This window comes from Anas acuta, chromosome 4, assembly GCF_963932015.1.
Source record: "Anas acuta chromosome 4, bAnaAcu1.1, whole genome shotgun sequence".
NCBI classification, from domain to species: domain Eukaryota; kingdom Metazoa; phylum Chordata; class Aves; order Anseriformes; family Anatidae; genus Anas; species Anas acuta.
This window is the reverse complement of record NC_088982.1, coordinates 62,412,518-62,438,862: the sequence shown is the minus strand read 5'-3', so window position 1 is coordinate 62,438,862 and position 26,345 is coordinate 62,412,518. Positions and strand designations below refer to the sequence as shown.

General features: G+C 41.8%; 1 protein-coding gene across 1 annotated transcript in view; it reads left to right on the top strand.

Moving 5' to 3' along the window:
• The window catches only part of LOC137855324 (maestro heat-like repeat-containing protein family member 2B), a 79,741-nt gene that overhangs the window by 32,746 nt on the left and 20,650 nt on the right, over nt 1-26,345 (top strand). The window contains exons 5-13 of the mRNA XM_068679362.1: nt 512-589; nt 4,805-5,092; nt 5,186-5,294; nt 11,099-11,274; nt 11,401-11,501; nt 19,943-20,006; nt 22,996-23,093; nt 23,638-24,776; nt 24,907-25,020. The gene's annotated coding sequence lies outside the window, so the exon portion shown is untranslated. The remainder of the gene's footprint in view (nt 1-511; nt 590-4,804; nt 5,093-5,185; nt 5,295-11,098; nt 11,275-11,400; nt 11,502-19,942; nt 20,007-22,995; nt 23,094-23,637; nt 24,777-24,906; nt 25,021-26,345) is intronic.

The following is a 26,345-nucleotide window of genomic DNA, read 5'->3' as shown; positions in this document are numbered from 1 at the left end:
ATAAGAGCACTTCATGTGCAGGGAAAATTAGTATTCCATATTGACCCATGGAAAACTACCTGAGCTGGCGAAGGAGAGTAATTACTAGATCCTGGCTGACATGGCTTGAATTTTCCCTTATGATTTGAGCGGAACTGTCAGGTTTAGGGGATGTCTGAATTCCAAGTGTATTTTAGAGAGTTTAGTTGTCATCCACCTCCTTGCCTGATGAAACACTTGTATTTATAATTCGACACAATTTCAGAGTGTTTTTGGATGAGGGCTGTCCTATATATCTCTGGTCAGGTTTTCTTTTTCTGCCTGGGTGCATGCACATTGTCTAAAGTAAGCAAACGGGTAATTTTGAAGGAGGAATTTTTATCTATAGGAGGCCCTACATAACATGTAGGAACTTTTTGACAAAGTGGAATACAATGTTCTTGAAAATATGCTGTGGCTCCCTCTGTAGCTGAAGAATTTAAATTGATTTTTTTTAAATGGATTGTAATCATTACTTTTAATTTTCTTCTAGAAAATGCTTGCTACAGTTCAATAATGGAGGGAGGAAACAGCTGGTCTGCACATTCGTGAGTGAACAGCATTTAATAAGGTAATATGTTAATTTTCTAAGTGTCAAGAATTACCAATTCATGCCAAGCCAAATTAATGCATATTTTCACACAGCACGGTGAAGAGCTCCCTAAGTGAGTGCTGTTGCATTTTGGGTGCTTGTAAAGCAGCTAATTCTACTTTAAGAGTTAGAGGAGAGCCTCTATGTTGTGGGGATGCAGCCTTTTATAACAGAAGTGGCAGGTCACATCTAAGCTGCACCACAGTAGTCCCCTCAAAACCAAATCCAACAGAGCACTGCTAGCTTTAAGCAATGTGGTTATATTTGGTGCACAAACCCTAGGCTCCCATCCTTCTAGCACAAAAAGCCCCATAGCATTTCAGTAATATGAATAAAAACTAATTTTCCTTTGTCTGCCAAGACAGCAATATGATATTGTTTGTAGTGTAGATAAAAATCAGTTCTCAAACTCTATTAAACTTCAGGCTAGGCTTTCTTTGCTCCTTCCCAAAAGCAGATAGTAAATATTGACTAAAGTAGGTCTATCAATATTTATCTTGAGGGGAAACTAAATCTTCCTGTTTGCAGAACTATAAAGTCATTTTATTAGGGGGAGAGATGACTCAAATGGTAAGTTTCCCAATAATAATCTCAGTGCCTTTCAGCAAGCTGAGTACATTAAAGGAATGATCGGCTAGGGCACATCTAGAACCGTTGATTTTCCCCAAATGAAGAAACTTGCTGAGGTGCAAAGGTAGAACTCCATGGAAGTCTGGAGTGCTCTGCCTCTTATGTAGGTGTCTAATGTAGTGCTCAAGAGCAAAACGTCTGGGTTTCTGCCTGTGAAAGTGCTGTTTGAATTCGGCACCATAAATTGAATATCATAAAACTAAATAAGGTTATTTTGATGTCTGGGATGCTTAGAGAGCAATTCTCTCCCTCCCAAAAAATTCCCAATTCTGTATGCCCCCGGACCACAGAGGAATCTTCATCAAGGTTTACCTTGGAAGTTAAATATATATTCATATATCCCTTCTATAATCATCCCTTCTTGGATCTTTACCTCCTCAGTGTCCTGTTCTAGGTAGACCCACTCCTTTTATATTCAAGCTTTTGAGCATGTTATTTCTCTAATCTGAAAGTAATTTGTTTTAACACCTTCACACGTGTGGTATGGTGATGACACTGTGGTGTCATCTCTGAGTTCTCGGCAGGGCTGCCCAAGTCAGTGCTAAACCAGGCTTAAGCTGTGTCAGAAGACAGCAAGTATCTAATAGAGAATGAAAAGTTTTTTGCGAGAGAAGGGTGAGGGTGGTGGTGGGAATATGGTGCAGAAAAAGCTCTGGGATATTATTTAATGCCATGCCTGTAGATCGAGGGCTTTAATAAAATAAAAAGAGCAAAGAGAAGACTCTGTGCACTCTGATGATGGATGAATATGCCTGCTTCGGTACTTCTGGGATGGATTAAGCTATTGAAAAAGCATTCAACATTGGCTAAAGAACTGTAATATATGTGAAATTCCACAGTTAATGCATCATTAAATAATTTGCTGGAACTGATTTATAGGTTCAATATACTACACTGTGTCAAACCATGTGGGATAATAAATGGTATCACAAAAATATACTATTGAAACTTTTGTTCTAATCAGTCTTTTGAGTTTTAGTAGACCATAGTTCTGCAGAATGGAATTGTCCTATTGATCCTGATAGAGTAATAGGTAATAGCTTCATGCTATGTATATTTTAAGGCTTTTTTAAGCAACCTGGTTTGTGGTCCAGTGAATCAGGCACTGGACTGTGACTTGTGGGACCCACACCCTGGTTGGTCCTTGCTCTGTCATTGAAACTCTGAGCTGCTGCTCTGAGTTCCTCCAGGCCGAATGCTGTAATGCTGACTGTGAGATCTGAGATCTTGAGATCCCTTTGCAGGGCACCATGCAGCATCCTGTCATTTGGCTGCGTGTATTGGTTGCAGAGAACCTAGGATGTCAGAATGAGAAATAACATGTGAACCCAGCTTTCACAGGTCTTGTGTGACTTACTGCTTCCAGGGCACATCTTCCCACTCTATATATGCAATATTTGGAAGAGAAATGTTTGTTCCCTCCCTTCCAAAAGGCTTTTTCTTCTGAAGCATGTTGTAGGAAGAAAGCACCCCACTCCCCCATAACTGCTCCAATTCAGTGGTTAAAGCATTTACAGAAGCAACGAACAGGCTCAGTTCAGTTCAGATCTTTCCCAAAATATTATTCTCCTTGCCCTCCCCGTTCCAATTTCCAGAATATGCCTGACCTCAGGGTTGCAGGGTCTGGCTAAGCAACGTTCTCAGCCAATCTTGCTGAGTGATTGTTCTCGCATACATAAAATAATCATTTACCAGGCCAGGTAAGAAGGGATTTTTATTTTTATTTTTTATTTTTTTAGCTTGACAGACCAGTGGTGGGACTTTCAGTCACAGACAGTCCTGTCACCTAGTACCTAGAGGATTGCCTTTGTTCAAGTTCTTTTGCGGGCCAGAGCAAAGAGCCCTTATGCTGGCTGGTGCGTTTAGATGCTACTATAACACCAATGGATGAGCTAAGTGTAATTAATAATTTATTTGATTAATTTAGCCTCTTTAAACTTCTGTACTGCATTGTTTGCAAACAAGGCTGTTTTTTTCCATCATACCGAATTATTAAGCAAATATTTTCTGCAGCTATATTTCAGCCTACGTGAAGTAATTGCTAAGGCTCATTTGAATCTTGAATCTGTTCATACTGTGTCATGCTTTGTCATGCTGTAATTAAAACCTGTCTTTTCACATTTTGTTGGAGTCCAGAGTACAATGATGACATGTAACACACGTAACTTCTACTGTTAGTAAAGCTGAAGGTGGTGGTAAGTAGAAAACATCCAAAAGGATGTCTTGTTACCTTGGTTAAAAGCAGCATTTTGAAAGTGTTGGGAATACTGCGAAGTGTGAGACCCCTTTTAGCAGTGATTTGGGCATTTTGGAGAAGATGGTATAATGTGATTTGAGTGCAACTTAACTTTTCTATGTGCCTGAGTGCAAGACTGTTTGCAAGCAGTGATTCACGAGAACTCTTAAGTTTATACATAGGAGGTGTCATTAATGTAATGACAGCCAAATCAAACACTGAAGGGAAGAGTTTCAGTGAGAAGGAGAAGGATCCATATCTTCTGGCTAGATTATTAATCACAACCAGACGGCTCATGGAGGACCAGTGGTTTTAAAATGTCTTTTAGAGATTATCATGTTTTGGGGTGGAGGAATAACTCTTCCAACAATTAGGTGCTTAAAAAATTCAGTCAAGAGGTCAGTAAGTCTTATAATTTCATGACAAGATTTCCAAAAGCATCAGCGGTGCAGAGCACCCAGACCCCTTTGAGAGCTGATAGAACAGGTGCTAATAAAAGATGATATTCAACTGCTGAAGAGGGAGTAGATCCTGAAATGTTAGGTTTGTCAGTATTCATCATGGCAGTGCTCTTTAGGGTGTATATGCTCAACAGAAGTTGATGCGAATGTTAACTTCAGTTTCAATGGGTTCAAGAAGTACCAGGCACTCAAGGGGACTCAAGGCACCCAGGACTACTAGCAAATTTTTGTGAAACCAGACCAATTTTATGCTGGTGCAAATCAGGCTAGTCTTACTGGCCTCTGTTGCAGAAATTGGTGAAGCATAATCAACCTACAGAGAAGTACTCTACTTTAGTCCAACTGAGAATCTGTCCTCAGGTATTCACTAACTTCCCTAGTTCACAGCAAATGTTTCCTAGATGAAATAGTGACCTAAATGCTTCCATCAACACCATCACTTTGTTAATACTGTTTTTACTCTATCACATAGCATGCAAAATACAGGTAGAGCAAGACAAGGGAAACTACCGTCAAGATGGAAAACCAGCCAAAGGAGTCAAGTTTATTTTAAGCCTTGGAAATACACTAACTTTGGGAAAACAGGCACTTGTAAAGGACCTTGGTGAATTATTGTCCATTGTCAGAAATGTTGCAGCTAATTAGCAGCTAAAGCTTCCAGAGAGAAGAAACTGTGACATGATGGAATGGCTGTTCGCAGAGTCTCAGCCCATAGGTGTTTTGATGCTGGCAGTGTTATTGATGGGACTTCTACATTAAATTAATTTAAAGGGGGAGCCACAGCACAGGGCTTCTAAATAAAACAAATGTTCAGTATCTTGTGCCTGTTTGGTACTTGCTTACTGACCACTGCTTTTTCAATTAGAGTGTTTTCAGGAGATGCCATTCTGGTGGAAAGTGAGGTTTTATGGCCCTTCGTCTGCTCTGTGTCACTTACTACTACTGTTAGTGTTCTGCGTGTTATGGTGAGAGTTGGAGGCCTTGATCATTGCCTCCCTAAGCACAGAAGAACATAAGTCTTTGTCCCAAAGTATTTGCACTGGATCGTCCATGGCCTTTTCCACACACAGTGTGTTATCTTAGCACCTCCAAAAAGCATGAGGAGTTTCATTGCACATGCACAGTCACCTGCAGGATACCTGCTGTTGGCACTCAGTGAGTAAAGATTGACCAAATGATTGCTGTAGCTCTCAGACTGGCCACTCTCTGTGATTCTGCCTTTCTTTTAACTGCAGTATTTTGATGCAGCTTCCAGGGCACAAAAGAAGAAATGATGCAACTTGAGGTGAATCTTGGTGAGGAAGCAATCCAGCATGGCATGGATCGCCTGCCACTATCTGGAAATCACTTGTGTGAGGTAAAAGCATTTAAGTGGTGAATGAAATATCACCGTCCTGGTTGCATAAAGGAATGAATAAAAAGAGATAGTATTGCCACATAGCCTGGTAAATCTTCTGGTCTTCTGAATGTACACTCACATCATCTCAAGAAAGACCTCTTTGTTTGCTTTCAGCTGTTAATTCCCATTTCTTCCTTGAAAGAGTTGCATGCAGACATGGCAACCTTACTCCTGTATACACTGATTCAGTATTGGCTGTGCTGAACGTGATTCAGAGTAACAAAACAAAAGATCATCGGCTTTTTGTATGTGGGTAGAATGAGCAGCATTGTTTGTTTCTCCTGGTGTAGTTTACCTCGTCAGAGGTGCTTTTGAAGAAATGTGTATTCTTTCATGGTTTAGGCAATTTTTATTCATCCAGGTCAGTATGTGCAAAAGGACGGAGGTAGAAATTAATTATTGCTGCTTGTGCACTTTTGAGGCTTGCTTCTGCTAGTGTTATTAGAACCTGGATACTGTCTCTGGGATTTCAGTGAACAATTGGCAATTTACTGAGCCCCCTCCTCTTGCAGCTATTTCAGGAATTAGCTCTTCCTCTTGTGGCCATTGTCAACAGCTTCTGTTTGTTACAGGAGACTGAATCGTGCTCTCAGACTTGCTCAGGCTCAGATTCTGGCCTGAGATTTTTCTCTGCTGTGTTTATTCTCTTTAGCGGGAGACAAGCTTTTGGAAAATGGCTTCCAAAGCACTCTTCCTACAGTGTGTGAGTTCCCCCTGCGTTTGGTCAAGCATAACAGGTACTTTGAATTGAACTTATAGTTGTTGCCACAAGTTTTGTTTTGAATGCTTTTCCTTGAAAGAGGTCACTATTCCTTTACAGGATGATCTCCCACGGAAGGTAGTCAAATTTAGCTGCTCATCCACCTCATAAATATTAAATTGTAGCTAATAAGTCTTTTTTTATTATTATTTTATTTTTCACAGTGGTAATTTGAAATTGTACTACAAATGCCTGGCCTGTCAAAGCCTGCATACTAATTATAAGTAAATGTGACTCTTCATCTTTATAAGGAAATAATAGCTTAATCTCAGGACTGTCACTTTTCATTGGGAATGATGAAGCCCGACAATGATGTCAAACAGCTTATCACAGCTGATACTTCAAAGGCTCTCAAGCTTGGTTAATCGGTGAAACAATAAAATAAGGAGACATTCAGCAGCCCAGTGAATGATTCGATTTGTATTTCTCCCATTCATAAGAGTCTGAGCTATCTTACTGAAGAATTATTATTTTGTGGGTGAATATAATCCAGTTTATGAGGAGACTTGCTTTTGGAAGATAATTAAAGGCAGATTGACTTTTTTGATTAGTGTGCACATAAACCCAGATTTTCCAAAATGCACTCAAACTGGGGTGAGATTTCTAGAAAAAATTGCGTTTTATTAATGGCGTTAACAGGCAGATCTGCAAAAATCATCAGCACATGGTAGATGCCATTTTGGAAAGCATGGCTAAATGCAATGGTGTGAAATAGGGAGGATTGGAAGTTGTTTTTCTCATCATGGGTTTCTTTGAAAATTGAGCCAAGTACATCACAGTTAGAGTTGCTGGAACTTGCTTACTGCCAAACCTGGTGTTGGCCATTGGTAGTGGAGCTGCTTGTGAATTTTTGTCCCTATGGACTTGGTTGAAGCTGCCATTCCCAGCATTCACTCGTCTCCAGCATCAGACTTCTTGTTTTCTCTTCCTTAGAGGTGGAATCTGACAGGTTTTCCATTGAGACGAGGATTTGGCTCACAGAGTCAAAGCAGATCCATCACGAGCATTTCTTAGTCGCAGTTAAGGTTCTCATCTACTGAAACCTGTGCCTGCTTTTCTTAAAAACAAAGAAATTTTCTTTTAGGAAGCTTGAACTGGAAAGACTTCAAAAAGCTGGCTGATGTTGGTTAGTTTCATCTAATGGCCCTTGCTCAGAAGCAAAATTTTTCTCCTTTGTGTAGGGTGTAGGAGCTCTTGGGACTTGAGAACAACTAAACAACTTTCTGGTTCTTGCCATGACCTAAAAGCATCCTTGAGCTAAGTTCAGTCCCCATTTCTTTGCATTCCTGATTTTTGTGCACTGCCTAAAAGCTCTGACTGCTTTTTGACAGCTTCATGTGGGCTCCCACCCACTGCCCATGGATCCGGGAGCTCCATGTAGACCCAGGGCCTGCAGTCCTTGCTCGAACAATGCTGTAGCTGTCTCTGTCTTCAGCCCTTCAGGTTCAATAGAAGCCCTAATCTACTGGGTGGCATCTCTACTCATGGTAGTGTTGACTGGGCCATTTATAACAGTAGGGGTGTTGGATCTCAGCTGATCTATAAGGTCCCTTCCAACCCAAGCCGCTCTGTGATATATTTCCTGGACAGACAGGGCATGTAGCGTTGCTCAGAGACAATTGTTCTCGTGACTGTGGATTCTGGGGGCTCCTGTCACTTTGGTAGCTCCTGGCATCAGGTGCTGTCAGTGAGGAATGTCAGAGACTCCCTTGAAGCTCCCCTATCTAGAGATATGTGGAGGCATGAGGTATGGAGAGTGATTTACCAGCGCCCCAAAGGAAGTGGTGCTTTCCTTGAAAGAGAAAGACACAAAATTAAGATCTCCAGGGACTTTGTATTTTTCCTCATCTATAATAAAAATTGAAATACACGCAAAGCAGTGCAAAGCGCCTCAACAGTTTTATCCTGTTGTTATTCTACAGAGTTTCTGCTTCACTCCTGAGTTCCCATAGCTAGAAGATTCTTGCGAAATATGTATGTGTCTGTAGCGTTGGCATGATTGTACTGTCCTGAAATCAATGATGTAAAGCCTATGGAGCAGCAAAAAGCCTAATATACAACGGTATGAAGAGAAGCTTCAATGTGGAAAGGAACAGTTGTGTATATTCAGGATCTGACTCTTTGTCAGCTTCACAGTTTAAAACATACCTGCTAACACTCTCTTAATTTAATTCCAAGTAGGAAACTAGGTGTGGATATCAAGCATTGCTTTTCCTTCTTTCAGTCTGAGGAAGAGAGCGAGAGAAGTACTGAACAAAATATTGCTATGTAAACAACTGAACCTGTGGTTGCACTTGCCTCATGTAACAAGGTATTACAGCCTCGCGCATCACAGAACAAGTCTGTTTAGTAAATCCTGCACGCTGTTTTCTCATTGTCATTCAGAGCATTCCAGTCTCAGAGCATATTTCTTCTGATACATTTCGTCTCCAGGTGCCAACATAGAACTCAGAATTTGGTTCTGCCATTTTTCTTCCCATCGTTTAATGCCATTAGATTAATCAAAGGCCGTTCTGAGGCATATGCTCATCGTCTGAGGCAGGAGAGTGAAACTTGATTTTTATTTTTAAATTTAAATGCAGTTATGTTTCCAGGAGAGGTGGTGGGGGTGGGAGTAGTTTAGGGGGAACCCAAACATTATTCTTTCTAGAACAGAAATCCAAGCAATATCTCACTTGGGTATTATTATTTTAATTTTTTTAGAATAGCTGCTAGGTCCCACACAAAGTCATACAATGGATTTTTAGGATCACAGGGACACAGGGCCAGGACTACACCCACTTTCTTCAGCGTCTTGTCCTCCACAACGCTTGGCATCAAATGCTTCTGCAGGAGATTGTGCCTTGCTACCCATGTCGTTAGTTAGATGTTGGTACTTCTGCATGAACTAGGTGCTCAGACCTTCAGTGTTTGTTCATAGACGTGCTGTTCTTTAGGGCTGCTAAGGAAAAAGTCATATCCTTTCATTATTTCTTTTTGCTGACCAGTTTACAACTTACACCACAAACTTTTTACTTCCCTCCCCTCCCCCCAGATCATCACTAAGTCTTTCCACAAGCCTCCAATTCACTTACAGATCCTGAAGCGCTGAGCTGCTGACTGTCAGTTGAATTGGCTCTCGGTAAACTCTCCAATGTCTCCTCCTGACTTCTCATGAGTGTTTGGAAGGAGTTTGAAAGGGTACGAGATGGTTCAGGGTGTGTCAGTGTAATCCCTCTGCTCAGCACTTGCACCAGCAGCATACTGAATGGAGCCAAACTTTCCTGAGTTTATTTCATCTTGTTCTGTAATTATGCTTGGATCTGTGTGACAGCCAATGTTGCAATGGACCTTACACAAGAGGCTGTGTGTTCATCATCCTTTACAGTTTTTCATGTTGCTTTCGCTAAAGTCAAAGGCTGCACTTCTAATTTCAGTAGGAACAGGACTGAGGTACTGCATTTCTTATGTTCCCTAACTAGAAGGAAGCTGTTCTGGTAACCGCAGATGCTAAACACAGAAGGTCAATTATACATCACATTGTCAGAAGGAAAAAAAGAAAAGGGATGTTTGAAGGCAGATGCGAGTGTTTCCAGGAAGCCTCTTGGATCTGCATGATGACTTTATCCTTTAAACTCTCAAATTGTGAGCAAGCAACATGAAAAGGACACTTGTGATATTTCTCATCATGTTCAGCAATCATTGTAGTTTATCTCCTCTGTTTGTATTAATAACCCTTTGCAATTTTGACGCTGAAATCTGTTTTCTTCCCAAGAGTGTTCCCCTCTGTCACCCATGCACAAGCACCTGGTTGATGGGAGGCTGCTGACAGGGAAATTTAGCTTTTTTTTTTTTTTTTTTTTTTTTTTGAGACACTCGTCTCCAGCATCAGACTTCTTGTTTTCTCTTTGAGACACTTTGAGACACTTTGTGTTGAGGAATTCTCCCAGCCTCTGGAATAGCCTCTTTTTTGGGGGGCAAGGTCACTGAGCACTAGAAAATGAAGGGTTCTGAAGGGATGGCTGCTGTTGTATTTCACAGCCTGAGCCTCACAGACATAAGGAGAGAGGAGAAAGCATAGACAAGGGAAGAGGAAGGAAGGAAGGTGTGGTGTTGGTCTTGTTTGCACAGAGGAGGAAAGATGAACCTTTTTAAGAATGTCTGTAGGGCTTAATTGTCTTGTGTATGGAAGAGAATGTTTCTTTCCTAACACATCTTTTAGCTCATCTTTGTCTCCATTTGCAGGATCTATCCAGAGACGCACATGTTTCTGTGGAACTTAAGGTCTAGAAATAACATTTTCTGTACCTTGAAGCAGGTCTAGCTTGGAGCTTGTTAGCCCCACAGTTGTTTAGGGGATGGAGGAAAGGGACAATGACATTTTAGAAATGGGTGAGTTGTTGGTAGGAAAATAATAGGATTTCAGGGGAACTTAGGAACTAATAGGCTTCTAGAACACTGTGCGAGGCTTCAGGTCTCCTCATTCTGTCCTGGAAAAAGACAAATTTTCCAAAGACACGGTGAGATTATCCAGAGAGAAAAGTAGACACACCTCTGCACCGGTGTGGCACTTCCTATACCTGCCTACGTGAAGTGGCAGCTTCCTGAAGCAAAAGCTCAGCCGAGGACCCCAGACCCTGACTTGGACTGCTTTGGTTTCATCCTGCATAGCAGTGAATCTCACCATCTGTTTCTTACGAATCAACTGCATTTCCAGCTTATTTCCCACCTGGCCCAATATCATAGAGGTAGATTCATAGGCAGGCACTCTCTGCCTAACATTGTCCCAGTGGCACAAAGCAAACATAAAGCAGGTCGTAAAGCCTGTTAAATTGAGTTTATGGTTGCTTTGTTGTGCTAGATATGTAGCCCACAAGATAGCAAGGAAATCAAACCACTGTCTTCTTCAAATGATATCCCACTGGAGGGCGTACAGCACCACTGCTTATCAGTAATTGTCTTTATTGTTTCTTTGGGTTCCCCCAGTTCCCATCTGCCCATTGTTTCCATTTGTTGCTTCTAGGTTGCTCCTGGAATTGCACATTTTTCATGGAAGGAACCAATTAATCTTTCCCAGTGTTACTACAGTGCTGTTTACTATGCTCTGGTGATCCATCACTTGCCCTTCTTTGGCTGCTCCAATGTAAATTGTCATAATTGTTATGGCAGCATGCCTGAAAGAAGGAATTATCATCTCAGGTAAGAAGAGAGATACTGAACTTGGAATTTGAGTCTGGAAGTAGAGTTTTACAGCTGCTTTGCACACAGGAGCTCGAAACCCAGTCTTTGGTGGAAGATTCTGAGTCATATTTCTCTTGTTTACAGTAGAGCAGTGGGACACACCATGTAACTGCGTGATGTTCCTTCCAGTCCTGTTTCCTGTGGCGAGTGTGATGGCATGTGACAGCTGTATGATCGTCCAGGAGGTCAGTGGATTTCAAAGAGCATTTTCTTTCTGTACTAACAAAGTATTGTTAGTATTATTATCCTTACACCTGGGAAGAGGTTTATGCCCTTTTCCCTCTGACACACAACTAAGTTGTTCCTGTACAGGAAGTTGTTCTGATACTGTAGTACTTGGGAACAACTCTGCACAAGGTTTTGTTTTCTATCACTGGTGTGGTACTACAGCAACAATCAGCTGATGGCTGATCCACAAAAGAAACAGATAGCCAAAATATCCTGACAAGAGTTACAGTGAGGCACATTAGAAAGTCATATATTTACAATTCAGGACAGAGGTGTACTTACTATTTCTCTTCCCTGCTCGCCCCCTCAAAGGAGAAAGGCAGATGCTAATGTAAAATCTCACTTCAAGCCTAAAGGAAATTGTGGAACTGTGAATAAAATGTGTTGCAGGTTTTCCAAAAAAGCAATTGTCTTTTGAAAGCACTGATGTGCTGAAGAGAAATGTTACCAGAAATGAACGAATGCTAATAAGACTTGTGAATGAAATCAGTTAAGCAATTGCCATTTTCTGTTGATTTCATTACATTATATGAACCTCTAAATGATAAAACGTATTTTTGACAAAGCAATAATATTGATTTCTATATTCTGTTTCAAGAATATTTTCTATATTTTAAACTAATTCCAAATAGCTTTTGGACATTTAAAAAGTGTTTCCCCAACATTTTTTCTGTGGTGAGATCGTTTCAAAAGGCAGTTATTTTTGAACACATCAATAAATGCTCTTCTAAATTTGGAGCCCTTAGACCTTATTTTGCTTCTTGGGCTGAATTTTTTAAAACAAGCATAAGACTAAAACATATACTTTAACCAGAAAATAAACCAAAGATGAGCTGAGCATCTGGTTTCACAATGAGGCTTTGAAAATTTCTTTGCGTGATCTGAAGACAAAAGATCAGATTACGTACAAACATTGCTTACACCTTGAAAATAAATACAGCGGAAGTGACTAAGTTCTGTGTTATTTTTGTCCCATCAGAACATGGCATTAGAGGCTGCTTCTCCACTCTTGCTAGTACAGAAAACAAATGGATGGTCAGAAATAACAGTTTCCAGTGCATTAACAGCAAATAGAAAAATACATCAAAATGGGAAGCTCCATGTCAGAAGCATCAATTTCCTTTGCTCCCCATTTGGCTTGGGACAACCTTTGAGGGAAAGCATTGCATGAACATGAATGACAAGCAGGGAATGAAGATGGTGCTTGAAGGTGGAGTGGGAAATGAGTGCAAATGGTGTCAAATCCTTGCCACTAACAGATTCATCTTGCTGTTGGGGTACAATGGAGATGGATAGGAGAAGGCAGGAAGAAGTAATCTACTTTAGGAATTTGTTTAGCAGAAACATAGCTGAAGTAAAGTGATAATACACAGACTTAATAGTGAAATATAATCAGATTCACATCAGCTCTTGCTGGACAATAACTCTGATCTGTGTCTTTGTATAAGCCTAATACATAGTGGTTCACATTTCATTCCCTCTGCTTTATTTTCAGTATTGAGTTCCAACTCTCTATAGCAATGCATTTTAGAACAGTGACTGATCAGCTTGGGGACTTAGATGCTGTAGTACTGGCTGAGTTAAGCAACAGACATTGCTTTAGGAATAGTGAGGGAGACTTCATAGTGTGTAAGTTCTATGATTCCTCGTTAATTGACACCAATGCTCTGCTGATTTCAGAGATGCTACTCGTCGAGCTGGATCTAGAGTATGAACGCAGTACCTCCATACGTGGCAGTGCCAGACATGCTAGGCAGAAGCTGTTGGTGTTTGGACAGCTTTCCACCCTCTGCCCCCATTCCTAATCTGAAAACCTGACAGAGAAACAAGAGAAGCATTTTATTATGAGAGTAATTTATATGCGCTTAAATACACAGGCAAGGCTGAAGTGTGTCTTGTGCCTTTTCAGAGGATTCCTTACATCCCTCTACCAAGCACATTTCCAAAATCTACCCCAAAGAGATTAAAGAAAAAGGACTCTGTATGCAAGACACAGAGCTGAGTTGGTTTGCCCAGATACCTGTTTGGATTCTGTAGGAGACAAGAATGCAATCCCAGGCTCCAAGTCTCAGATGAATACTTCACAAATTAGCACATTTTTCTTCTGTTTTCTGCTTGAAGTTGGCTAAAACTTCATTGACCTGTGTGGCTTCAAACTGGTGTGAATCAGAAGCTGTGACCAGCAGGTTAACATTAGAGAGAGGGAGAAATGTTGTATTTTGTCTTGTCAAATTCCTCATGCATCAAAAAGTACGTAAAGACGGGAGAACAAGGACATTATAACAGAACACGCTTTCCAGGTGCTTCTCTTTTTCTTAGTCCTGGCTTACAGTGACAAGACAGGATGAGGTGTTTGATTGTTCTCTCTTCCAAATTTCTAGTAGGCATCTAGCCTCTGTTTCGTTACTGTCGTCCTTTGCTTTGTGTCTAGAAAATGTTAGACAAACCCAGCTGTTCTAGCCACCCTTTGTTGTCACCACAGACAGCAGTAGCCTTACACTCTGTTTTTTAATGAGTATCCAGCAGGGAACAAACAATCAGGGGAATGCTTCCTAAAGAGTGCTGTAATTCACCAAGGGCGATGTGTTTCCTACATGATTAGTGCTGTGTGGTATTTACCCTCTCAACTTCTGATTAGAAAACCCAGTGGTTATCGTGTCAAGCCCAGACATGGTAGGGCTGCATATGCCCATCCAGGTACAGAATACAGAAAGCTGTTAGTTCTTCCTGTTTCCAACACGTGCAGTAAATCTCAGTTTCAAACCTCATGCCCAGCAATCAGTATCTTGGGAATTTAGATAAAGAGTATTTAATGTACACCTGGATTTGAACAGCACGTGTGCTAGTAATAATACTACTGTATGAGAACCGTGTCCTTGTAGTCTGCTAGTCAGTAGCTGAGCCTAGAGTTCACCTGGTGCTGACTCCAGCTGATTCCTTTACTCAAAAGGAATAATATCCCACAGTTCTGTCAGTGGCATTGGTTTTAGCAGGGTAAGGAGTTAGTTCGTATGCTGAGAGAATCCATCCCTTTGTTTGGGAGCACAGTCTGCTTTGTGATAAAAGATGTCAAATAGTCACAGGCTATAGCCTTGATTTGGGTAAACCACTGAGCTGCAGCAAATTTTAATGAGGCTAGGCCTATTTGCACCTGAATGTGACCTCCTATTTCTAGTTGGTTTCATACTGCCTTTGGCAAATCACTTGGTACAAAAGGAAATATTGAACAGGAGATCTGTGGTAGCTCTGTGCCTTCCAATGTTAAATACAGTACTGAAACCTAGAAGGGGAAAATTCTGAGTGCTGAATTTGAGAAAGGGAAATTTTCTCAGCTACTCCAGCAGTCTGTCTTTGTTTGTTTGTTTTCAAACCAGAGAGAAAGCTATGTGGGGCAACACAGCAGCAGAAGTTTTTGAGAAAGGGAAGAAAGTAATCCAAATTCTCCTGAAAGCTGGTTTTGCCATTAAACAGAGCAAGGTCAAGGGGCCTGCACAGGAAATCCAGTTCTTGGGGGTAAAATGGCAGGATGGACGTTGCCATATTCCAATGGATGTGATCAATAAAATAACAGCAATGTCTCCGACAACTAGCAAAAAAGAAACGCAAGCTTTCCTAGGCCTCGTGGGATTCTGGAGAATGCATGTGCCAGGCTATAGTCAGCTTGTGAGTCCTCTATATCGAGGGACTCAAAAGAGAAACTGTTTCGAGTGGGGCCCTGAGCAACAACAGGCATTTGAATAAATCAAACAAGAAATAGCTTGTGCAGTAGCCCTTGGGCCTGTCCGTACTGGACCAGCCGTGCAAAACATACTTTACACTGCAGCTGGGGAGCATGGCCTCACCTGGAGCCTTTGGCAGAAAACCCCAGAAGAAACTCGAGGTCGACCTCTGGGCTTCTGGAGTCGGGGCTATCGAGGATCAGAAGCCAACTACACCCCAACTGAAAAAGAAATACAGCATATGAGGGTGTTCGAGATGCTTCAGAAGTTGTGGGTACAGAGGCACAGCTCCTCTTGGCACCGCGGCTACCTGTGTTACATTGGATGTTCAAAGAGAAAACTCCCACTACACACCATGCAACTGATGCTACATGGAGTAAGTGGATAGCGCTAATTACACAGCGGGCTCGAATGGGAAAACCCAACCACCCAGGAATCCTGGAAGAGATTATGGACTGGCCGGAAGGCAGAGATTTCGGAGTGCCAACAGAAGAGGTAACCCGTGCTGAAGAGGCACCACCATACAATGAGTTGCCAGAAGACAGAAAGCAGTATGCGTTGTTTACTGATGGATCCTGCTGTGTGGTAGGGAGCCATCGGAAATGGAAAGCTGCTGTGTGGAATCCCATATGACGAGTTGTGGAGGCCATGGAAGGAGAAGGTGAGTCAAGTCAGTACGCAGAAGTAAAAGCCATACAACTAGCCCTAGAGATCGCTGAAAGAGAAAAATGGCCAGCATTGTATCTTTATACTGACTCATGGATGGTGGCAAATGCTCTGTGGGGGTGGCTGCAGCAATGGAAAAAGAGCAACTGGCAGCGCAGAGGTAAACCTATCTGGGCTGCTACCGTGTGGCAAGACATTGCTGCCCGGGTAGAAAACCTGGATGTTAAAGTACGTCATGTAGATGCCCACATGCCCAAGAGTCACGCTACTGAAGAACATCAGAACAATGAAGAAGTAGATTGAGCTTCGAAAATTGAAGTGGCTCAGGGGGACCTAGACTGGGAACGTAAGGGTGAGCTGTTTGTAGCTCAGTGGGCCCATGAAACATCAGGACATCTGGGGAGGGATGCCACTTACAGATGGGCTCGTGATCGAGGGGTGGACTTGACCATTGAGGCCATCACACAGGTTACCCATGAGTGTGAGACCTGTGCTGCAATCAAGAAAGCCATGAAGGTAAAATCTCCCTGGAACAGGGGGAGATGGCTAGGGTTTCAATATGGTGAGGCCTGGCAAATTGACTATATTGGACCACTCCCAGAAACCCGCCAAGGCAAACGGTACGTACTCACCATGGTAGAAGCAACTACTGGGTGTCTGGAAACATACCCCGTAAACCATGCCACAGCCCGAAACACTATCTTGGGCCTGGAAAGACAAGTATTGTGGCGTCATGGTACACCAGAGAGAATTGAGTCTGACAATGGGAGTCATTTCCAAAACGATCTTGTTACCTCCTTGTCGCGTTAAAGGGGTGTAGCTGATTAACCGTCATGGGCCCGTTTGGATTCAGAGTACTGAACCAGTCGGACATTCACCAAAACTGGGGGTCCGTTCGGACATTCACCAACAATGCATTAACCGTCTGGGGGTCTGTTTAGATTCAGAACACTGAACTATCACGGATAACCACCCTCACCCTAGTTGCATTAATGAGAGCTATCACAATGCAATCGAGTATGGTTTATTACAGCAACAGATAATCAGGTTCTTTTGGATTGCCGGTGATAGTGACTATCTGCAAAAGCAAGCTAGTATGCATGAAATACACAGGTGTTACAGGTGTTCTAGGTGTGGGTTCTAGGTGTGGGTTCTAGGTGTGGGTTCTAGGTGTGGGTTCTAGGTGTGGGTTCTAGGTGTGGGTTCTAGGTGTGGGTTCTAGGTGTGGGTTCTAGGTGTGGGTTCTAGGTGTGGGTTCTAGGTGTGGGTTCTAGGGGTTCTAGGTGTTACAGGTGTTCTAGGTGTTACAGGTGCGCAGCCTAGAAATAAACGCGTTAAAAGGATCAAAGACTCTATAGAGATTTATAAGCAAATATTCAGATCTCACCCAAAGGCGTCCCAATGGGGGGGGAAGAGAGGCTCAGCCCGTCGACTGATCCCAGGAGTCAGGAGGTCCTAAGGATGTTGTATGTCCTTGGGATGGTATCTCCCCTGACGATGGTATCTTCCCTAACATCCCCTCTCTCTTGGGCCAATTTGTATTATTTTCTATCTTTTAGGTGGAGCTTGAGTGGCTCTAGTCAAGCATATCTTAGTTATGATTGGTGTAAAGTTTTCCCGTTTCCGTTTAAAGTAATAGGCTCCGAGAAATTCAGGGCGCATGCTCAGTGAGGGGTGGTCGCACCTTGGAGGCGGGTAGCTTTTGGGATGGAGGTGTGTTTTGGTATTATAATGATATTATAATGAGCAAAAAGTACACTAGGGTACAGCATTTGTCAAAACATGACAGGTCTTTGGCTTAGGGTGGCAAAAAGTGCAGCTTTGTGCACAAGAACAATCGAGGCCCCACCTGATTACAGAGCCTAGCCGTGGTGTCTCCACTCCACTCTACGCTCCGTGGTGTTCCTTAGAGCTAGCACACCAAGTTTCCCCAGCGCGATAGCATCTAAGGTTGGGAGCCTAGGGAATGCTCAGATAATGCAGTTATGCCCTACCCTGAAAGCCTCTTCAAAGCTGTACCTTTTCCTTAAAAATGTGAATGTTAGTTTTATTTTCCTAGTTACTTCAGGCATTTACACCACACTCCTGGGCAAAGAGGCATGGTAGTGAGTGGATGTACCACATCCCTTATCACCCACAAGCCTCTGGGAAGGTTGAGAGGTACAATGGCCTGTTAAAGACTATGTTAGGAGCATTAGGTGCTTGGAGGTGGAAACAGTGGGACACAAATCTACCAGAAGCCACTTGGCTAGTTAACAATAGGAGGTCTGACAGCCGTGCTGGTCCTGCCGAAACAAAACCCCTACACACTGTGAAAGGAGCTAAAGTTCCCATAGTGCATGTAGGAAGGTGGATGGGGAAGGCAGTGTGGGTTGCTCCTGCCTTGGGAAAAGGCAAACACACTCATGGGATTGTCTTCGCCCAAGGACCAGGGTATACCTGGTGGGTCATGCAAAAGAATGGGGGTATCAAGTGTGTGCCTCAAGGAGATTTGACAATGAGAGAAAACTAACCTGTAATCTAAGTTATATGTTGTAGGAAGATGCTGTAGGATCAACGACAGGTCAACTTTGCAAGGAGCCGGGCAGTGCAACAAGGACTTGAGCTAAGCTGGTGCTGGTGTCCAGACATCCAACTCCACCTGCCTTGAGTGGCCACTTTGGCAGATGAAGACCTAATCATCAACAGTTCTTATGAACATTTTCCAAGAAAGACCTATGGAATGAAAAGATACACCTGCCTATTAATCCTGTCCTGTTAAATCCTTGTCCTGTTAAAGGACAAGGAATAATGATGAGAATGCTTGTATGCTAAAGTATGGGGATCAGAGTGTGACGCAAATGTTATGGAATAAGGGGTGGAGGTTGTACTGGGTCTGGCTGGGATGTTAACTTTCCCGGCGGCAGCCCATACAGTGCCGTACTCTGCACTTGTAGCTGGAACAGCAGTGTTATCACACCAGTGTTGTGTCTACTGCTGAGCAGCAGTGGCACAGTATTAGGCCTTTCTCTAACCCTCCTAGGGGGTGGGCAAAAAGTGAGGAGAGAAACATCACTAGGGCAGCTGACCTAGACCAACCAAAGGGATATTCCATACCATGTGGTGTCACACTCAGCAATAAAAGGTGGAAACAGGAAGAAGAGGGGAGGGGTGGGCTCTCGTTGGGAAAATGTCGGTCTTCCTCTTGAACACCGGCTATATGCGTTGAGGCCCTGCTTCAGGGACGTGGTCAATCATCGCTCATTTGTGGGAAGTAGAGAGTAAATTCTTTCCTCTGGACTTCCATATAGCCTTCATTTATTGTATTTGTTTGTTTTCCTCCCTTCTTTTTATTTTTCCCTTTCCCTTTTTATTTCCCTTTAGTTAAATTATCCTTATCTCAACCCGTGAGTTGTTCTTTGCTTTACTTCTCCCCCTCCTCATCTAAAAGAGAGGGAGTGAGAGAGCAGTTGTGGGGTTTAGCTGCCCAGCACGGTAAAACCACCACACAAAGCAACTGTGTAATTTGGTTGTTTGTTCCCCACTCATACTACCTTACTCCTTTCCTGTGTTTCCATATTATAGTCAGCATCTTAACTCTTTTAGCTTTCTTGCAATGTGGGAGCATGATGTTTGCCCCCAACTGTGCTGTCTTCCAAACGGGATCTTAGCATGCTGGTTTTGAGTTAGCAAAATGCTCTGTGGCATCTCCATGTTTGTTTTTTACCAGAACTAGTGTGGGAGGGCTAGATGTTGTCTTTTTGATAGTGCAGTGTTCAAACTTGTAAAGAAAGGCCAACAACCTGCAACATTTCAATTTCATCTCGGAGTAGTCCAGCATGACACTGTCCTAAAATGATTAAGTGCAGATTTTTATCTGTTGAGTTCTGGCAAAGGGTTCCATGAGCAAGCTCATGAAAGTTCCTCTACACTTGAAGCAGTCAGCTTGTTTTGAAAGTATATTACTAACAGGTACTTGAAAAGCTGCAGTGTTTATTTTGCTTATCTTGCTTTCTGTGCATTTCATTTTTCAGATGTGGGTCTTTGTTGCACACTGTGGCATTAACAAGCTAAACACATGCTTCGAGTCATCCTCAGGTGAGCCTGTGTTATTCCATTCCCTTGGTTATTTGACAGGTTGTCCTTGATCTATCGGACTAAGAGTAAAAAATAGCTTCATGTGTGAGTCTTACAGGCTTCCCGTGTAACACAGAACCCCAAACTATGGAGAAAAAAAAAAAAGAAAAGAAACGACTCCAAAAACCATTAGAAAAGTTTTGTCTTACTTTAGAAGGGACTGAAGGCCCTGGTTGATTCTTTTAAGGTACAAAACCACAGCTTAAAGGGGAACAAGTCCTCACTTTTGTCCGGAAAATAAGGTGAATAAGGATTATAGGGCTTGTATTTCTGGTTTATTTATAAATAAAGCAATGTATGTTCTCTGCATTGAGGTAGATGGAGAGAGTGAGGTGTCTAAGCTTAACTGAGAATTAAGTCCAGAGTTTTGAGGAGTTATGTCCTTTCTGTCAGGGTGCATCCTGCTGCAGCAGAAGAGTATGGGCAGGTTTTACCCGGTCAGTTTTACCCCCAGTTTTACCTTTGTGCAGCTGGAGATATCAATATCCTGCTTTTAATCTTTTTTTAAAAAAAGAAAAGCTGTGACTCAGCTGGAGTTCGGCCATCTGTTTGTGCGTGTGAAATACAGAGATATGGGTTGACTTTTCACTGGAGGCTAATGGGAAGCTGCCTCGTGTGACAGCTTCATTTCCCTTTCACCCCTTCTGAAAGCTCAGACTGTCTTCAGGGATGTTTCACACATTTGTACGCTTCTAGAATTTGGGCAGAAAGACCTCTGCAGGTCTTTGTTAATGTGAGATCATATGACATCACCTGCAGAACAAAGAATGATCATGTCAGAGCTATGTCTACAAAAAAACAAATTGTGAATTTGGTTTGCAGTATTGTAGTAGGGCAGATGAGGAAAATAAACCGACTTGTGTGAGGAAAAGGATTGTGTTGTTTTTGTTGCCATTTTGATTGGCACATAAAGGAGATAGGAAAATCCTTGTTCACAGATGAAGATTTGAGTGTTCCCCAGAGCAGCCACATTTATTTTATATTTACCCTACCTTCTTATATATCTGCTCTGCAGGACTAGGCAACAAGGAATCACATGCTTCACATTTGAAAGAAAGGGAAAATAATTGCTAGTCGTCCTTATCTGTTATTGATGATATCATCTTGTAGAAGGCATTAGTAGTACTAGATAAGACTGACAAATATTCTGAGTCTGGAAATGGAAAAAGGCAATCGAGAAAATTACGGCATGAAATAAACTTTTGCCAGACAAAGTCTTCCTATTCTTGAAGGTCAGTAGATAAGAGACATTGCAGGTAACATGAGAAGATCACTTATGCCACAATTCTTAGCTAAGGTAAATAAATTTAGCTCCTGATAACAACTGTTGCTGTGGTTTATTCCAGCTGAACAACTGACTGTTTCCACACTTGCGAGATCAGTGTTTTATGAAGCTTAAAACTACGCTAACAGAGGAACACACACACAGTGCTACGTGCAACTGTTTTACGGCGACATAAATTCAGTGACTTTGTGGGAGAACTGCCAGAGCAAAAAATTGTATAAATCAGCAGAACAATAATCTCAAGCCTTTTGAAGGAAAATTAGAGAAATCTCTAACTCTGTTATGGCAACAGTGCATTTGAAGATTGCCTCTCCTACATCAGCCCTTCGAACACCCCGTTGTCCCGAATGGGACTGAGAAGTGTAAAGCAGTCATCACTTGCAGGATAAACCAGGCTGAGCAGTCATACCAATGGGCACAAGGGTAGGATCCTTCAGTGAAAAGAGTTTTTGGGAAACGACTTAGATCTGTTAAAGTCCTGTATGGGCAAAACCCCTTTTGTGTTCAGCATGACTTGAGGGATGAGGCAAAAAAATGCAACTGAAACGCTAAAATGAACAAACTAGTTCATGGACCCCTGCACTGTGACCCTACTCCTCTACAAGCTGACCTCACTGCTGCTGTTTCTCTACCTTTTCAAAACAGAGTCCCTTCCACAACTTGACAGAAAGCCCTTTGTCCTCTGTGAACAGTATTTTCCTTTTAGAAAAACAGTAATGCAGCTAGATTCAAGCAGAGCCATCAGTGAGCAGGCTTCTTGGCCCAGCTCATCTGATACCCCATAAATCCAAACCCACGTACCCGGGGCTGACTCTTAACCACAGTGCTAGCACCATCTCCAGACTACGGCAGCAGACGGTGTGCTTTAGGGCAACAGAACTGGCAGAATTTGGCAGATTTCGTATCTTGGAGGCGATCACGTTTTACTCTTTCCTTCCCTCACTCAGCCTAAAGGTGACAAGGTCAGGTTTTGACACGTTGCACCTATAGAGTACCTATAAATGCAATAACTGCATTAAAAGCCCTCTTGGGGGCATGCCTCACAGCTTTGTACTGGTTCACGTAAGTGAGGTGGCCAGATTTTCAGAGGTGCCTGGCAGATGCAACAAGGAGTCTTCCCCCCCTCCCGCTGGAAGCTGTTGGGTTCTGAGTATCTGTCTCACTGTGCCAAGATTTCATTACCATTATTTTAATTAGGTGCCTTGGAGGCAAATTACAGGCTGATTAAATTTATGAATAATAATTTTTTCATTAAGGTATACTGTACAATTAAGTACCTATTTTATTGTATACAGACTTTTTAATTACCTTTTTCCTTTTAATCATGTCACTTTGTGTAATATCTACAGAATTACCCACAACATTTTTGTTTAGGAATGATCAGAGGCAAGCTGAGAAATAAAGTTATAGCATACCGTAATCCACCTGTTCCTATAATTAAACTTGCTAATTTGCAATATTAATGACATTTACAGGTGTCACAAAAACTGGGTTACATTGGATGTGCTGCTTTAGGAACTGAAGCATTACAGTTCTTTCTCGGTTTACATCTTTTTCTTCCGAAGGAAGATGCGCATCTGTAAAAGGACATTAAAATGTTGCTCTTTAAAGAAGGGCACGTTGTGTGTGGTCTTTCATTCTCTGTTCTTTCTCACCTTGCTGTAGATTCTGCCTGCCTGAGTTGTCACCAAGAGCCGTTTTCTGCTGCTGTTGGATCTGGCCATGGAGCAAACAGTAGATGATTCAGATCAGACGCTTCCCAGGTGAGTTAGTCAGTGGCTGTGCTAATGGAAACAGAACACTGGCAAGTTAGTACAGCAAATTGAAGTTTAGAGACTGTCTTAAAAATAGTTTTAGAGGAGGAAGCAAAGCACCACGCTTACAGCCATGCAACTGTGTTACTCCCCGTGTGTCCTTGTAAATATATTGAAGGCTTTCCCCATAAGCCAGGAGGACAGAATAAATTTTGCTACTGCCTGGAAGCTTCCTTTAAATATACTGTCTTTTCATGAGACCTGGATTGTGTTTAGGTGCTGCATTCCAGTGCATCATGTGCATTGTTGGTGACATGCTGATCAACCAGCTGAGGGTAGCTCCAGGGTTTGACAGGAAGAGAAGAGCCCTTGGCACATACTGGGCTGTTCTTGTAGGTGTTTAAATAAAGGGATTTAATTCCTATTTAACAGCTTACAAGCTTGGCGAGTTCCAATTTCTTAATCTCATATGAACTAATTCTGTCTCTGGCAAAATGAATTTTCATCTTCAGACAAATGGGTGTGTGCCTATTTCTTGCTTTTCTTCCTCCAGGAAGCTGGACTGGCTGAGGCTTAAACGGAGTCGTGGGAAGAGATTTGGACATTCAGATTTCAAAAAATATTGCAAACTTTTCCACTGGGATCTCTACAACTGGAGGCTAGAAAAAGGTAGCCAGCAAAGGTAATGTCTGAAGATAAAACTGCCATCTAATGTCTGTGTTAATTCAGGTGCTTGACTACTTCTGATGACTCAGGAAATCTCCTACAGTTTCACGTTATTTGGAGCTTCTGGCTTGTTGTTTGTCTGTACAACACTTCATATAAAGGGAACAGGGGATGTTCTACTCAGAGATGCTGAACAGACCTGGATTCATAAGCTTTGAAAGCAATCAAACATCGTATTTTCTCTATCTGCCAGAGGCATGAGGGAAAACAATCTAGTGATGATCTGGAAACCGTTTAGTGTTCTTGTGTCATGTCACTTTTGGAAGACTTATCATAGAAGTTTTCCTGGTAAAAATCTCCACGTTTTCCTCAACGGTCTCAAATAATTTCTAAAGGATTTCTGAAAAATAATCTTCTAAGTGATATGGCCTTTGCACGGACTAACATTCATCTCCTGTGGTTTCCAAGAGTACAGCATCTAAAGATAGCATCAAATAGCTTAGCTGAGGAGACCTTGAGGACAGTTAAGACATAATAATCTGCTGTGCATTATTTAACTGCTAGAGGAGGTAGGATGCTTTATAGAGAGCGGGATTTTTTGTTTGTTTTGTTTATTTGTTTCTTTTCTGTTGATACAGGCCTGCCTATGACACAGGTGCATCATCAGAATTTCAGTGATGAGCCATGTTCACTATCCACTGGCATGTTTCCACCTCCTTATACATTTCTTCCTTTTGTTGTCAGTGGTCTGGGTCAACATCTTGGATTATGGCTAGAAGTAGATTTCATTAACACTCTCAACATCAGCTGGGAATGTAGTTCACGGTGTAAAATTAGACCCTCACTTGTATCTGTCCTCTGCATTCTTAACTCCAAAATAGGGATGTAGTGAGCCACTCCTGTTCTTGGTTGTCTCTCGTATCCCTCCCGATCATGTCCAGCCACAGAGAGGAGATGTAAAGGGAGACATGTGGGAAATGAACAGCATAATCTAGGTTTGTGGGAGCAGTTCTGGAATAAGACAATGTAAGTACACAGTACTTGGTTGGCCAATCAGTTTCCATGTTTCTACTCATACACTTCAGATTGGGCTTACATGAGTGGAGCATCTCTGAGGTAACGGTAATTCAAGGTAACAGCTGATATTTTCACACAGGACTTGACAGATTTTTAAGAAGATGTAGAAGAGAGGAGAGCTGATGTGTGTCTCCGTGGGCAAGTGCTCTTGGATCACGAGGATGGCTCCACAGCTGCCTTGAGCGATTTACAGGTAGGTACACAACAGGGTTGTAGCCAGCACCTGTTTAGAAATCAGCTGCTGTTTCACTTTGATTATGCCTCCTCTACAGATGAATTGGTGCCTTATTCTGCAGAACTAGTGCATTAGGCTTGGTCCTCTGAACGTCACTTCACATTTCTGCTACACTTCACTGGCAAATAAGGAGCCAGGCTGTGTGCCTATTTCTTCTGTTTGGTGACATCTTCCTGTTGGAGGCAGCCTCAATGAAAGCAGCACGGCCGCTCAAAGTGTTAGTAGTAATACTGACAACTTTTTTTAAAGCCTGGATCAGCCACAAAGATAAATCCTGAAGCACTTAGAACTAAAACACCATTTAAAGAATGCAGATTCTTTTCCCTACTCTCAACCCACCTTTAAGCGAAAAGATCTGCCACAGTCTCCCTAGCTTAAGCACAAAGGAAAGAAGATATTAACGGGTTAGATTTGAGATTCTTGCTTTCCCTGTATAAATCCCTTTAAGTAATTCCAATAAAATAAATGAAGGATTTCAGAGAGCTAGCAACTTCTAGTGAAGAGTCACAGCCAGAACTTGTTTTTTGTGTGTTTTTATTTTAGAAATGAACTTTGAGAAAGAAAAATGGAGTAGATAGAAGTGGAAATAATAGTAGGAGACTTGGGAAGAGGATCTTTCTTGAATCTCATTTATTATTATTTCTTGTTCTCATTTATATAGCATAATATTGCTAATATTAATGAAATTAATATTAGCTAATATTAATTATTAATTATTAATTAGCTAATATTAATATTAGCTAATATAAATTAATATTAGCTAATATTAATGAAATTAATATTGCTAATATTAATTGCTAATATTAATGAAAGACAGTTGTAACTTGGCTGTTCAGTTTTATGACTCAGAGCAGTGTTTTATAAAATACAATCTGAAACATTAATAGCAAACCATTAGCAAACAGTTTATCCAAGACTAAGAAAAAAAAAAAAAGAAAAATGAAATAGGAAAATGAAATATGCCTTCTAGTAAGTCCTGAAACATGTCTTGCAGGCCACAGTGCAAATATTTCAAATGTGTAGAGAGTAGGATGACATTTCCTGAAGTCAAAGGAAAAAAGAAATAGCTATCATGGGAATCAAGCTGCAACACTTGCCTCTTCATCACCTTGATTTACAGTAGAAGGCTAAGGCTTATTTACTGGAACTTTGAATTGAAATTTGGAACCTTTATGCACCTTATTGATGCTTTGCCTCTCACACAGAAGTGAGAACACTGTATTTCTCAACAACGCCCACTGCTCTGTTCATTACTGAATTGATACCTGAACTGAAAGTTAAAA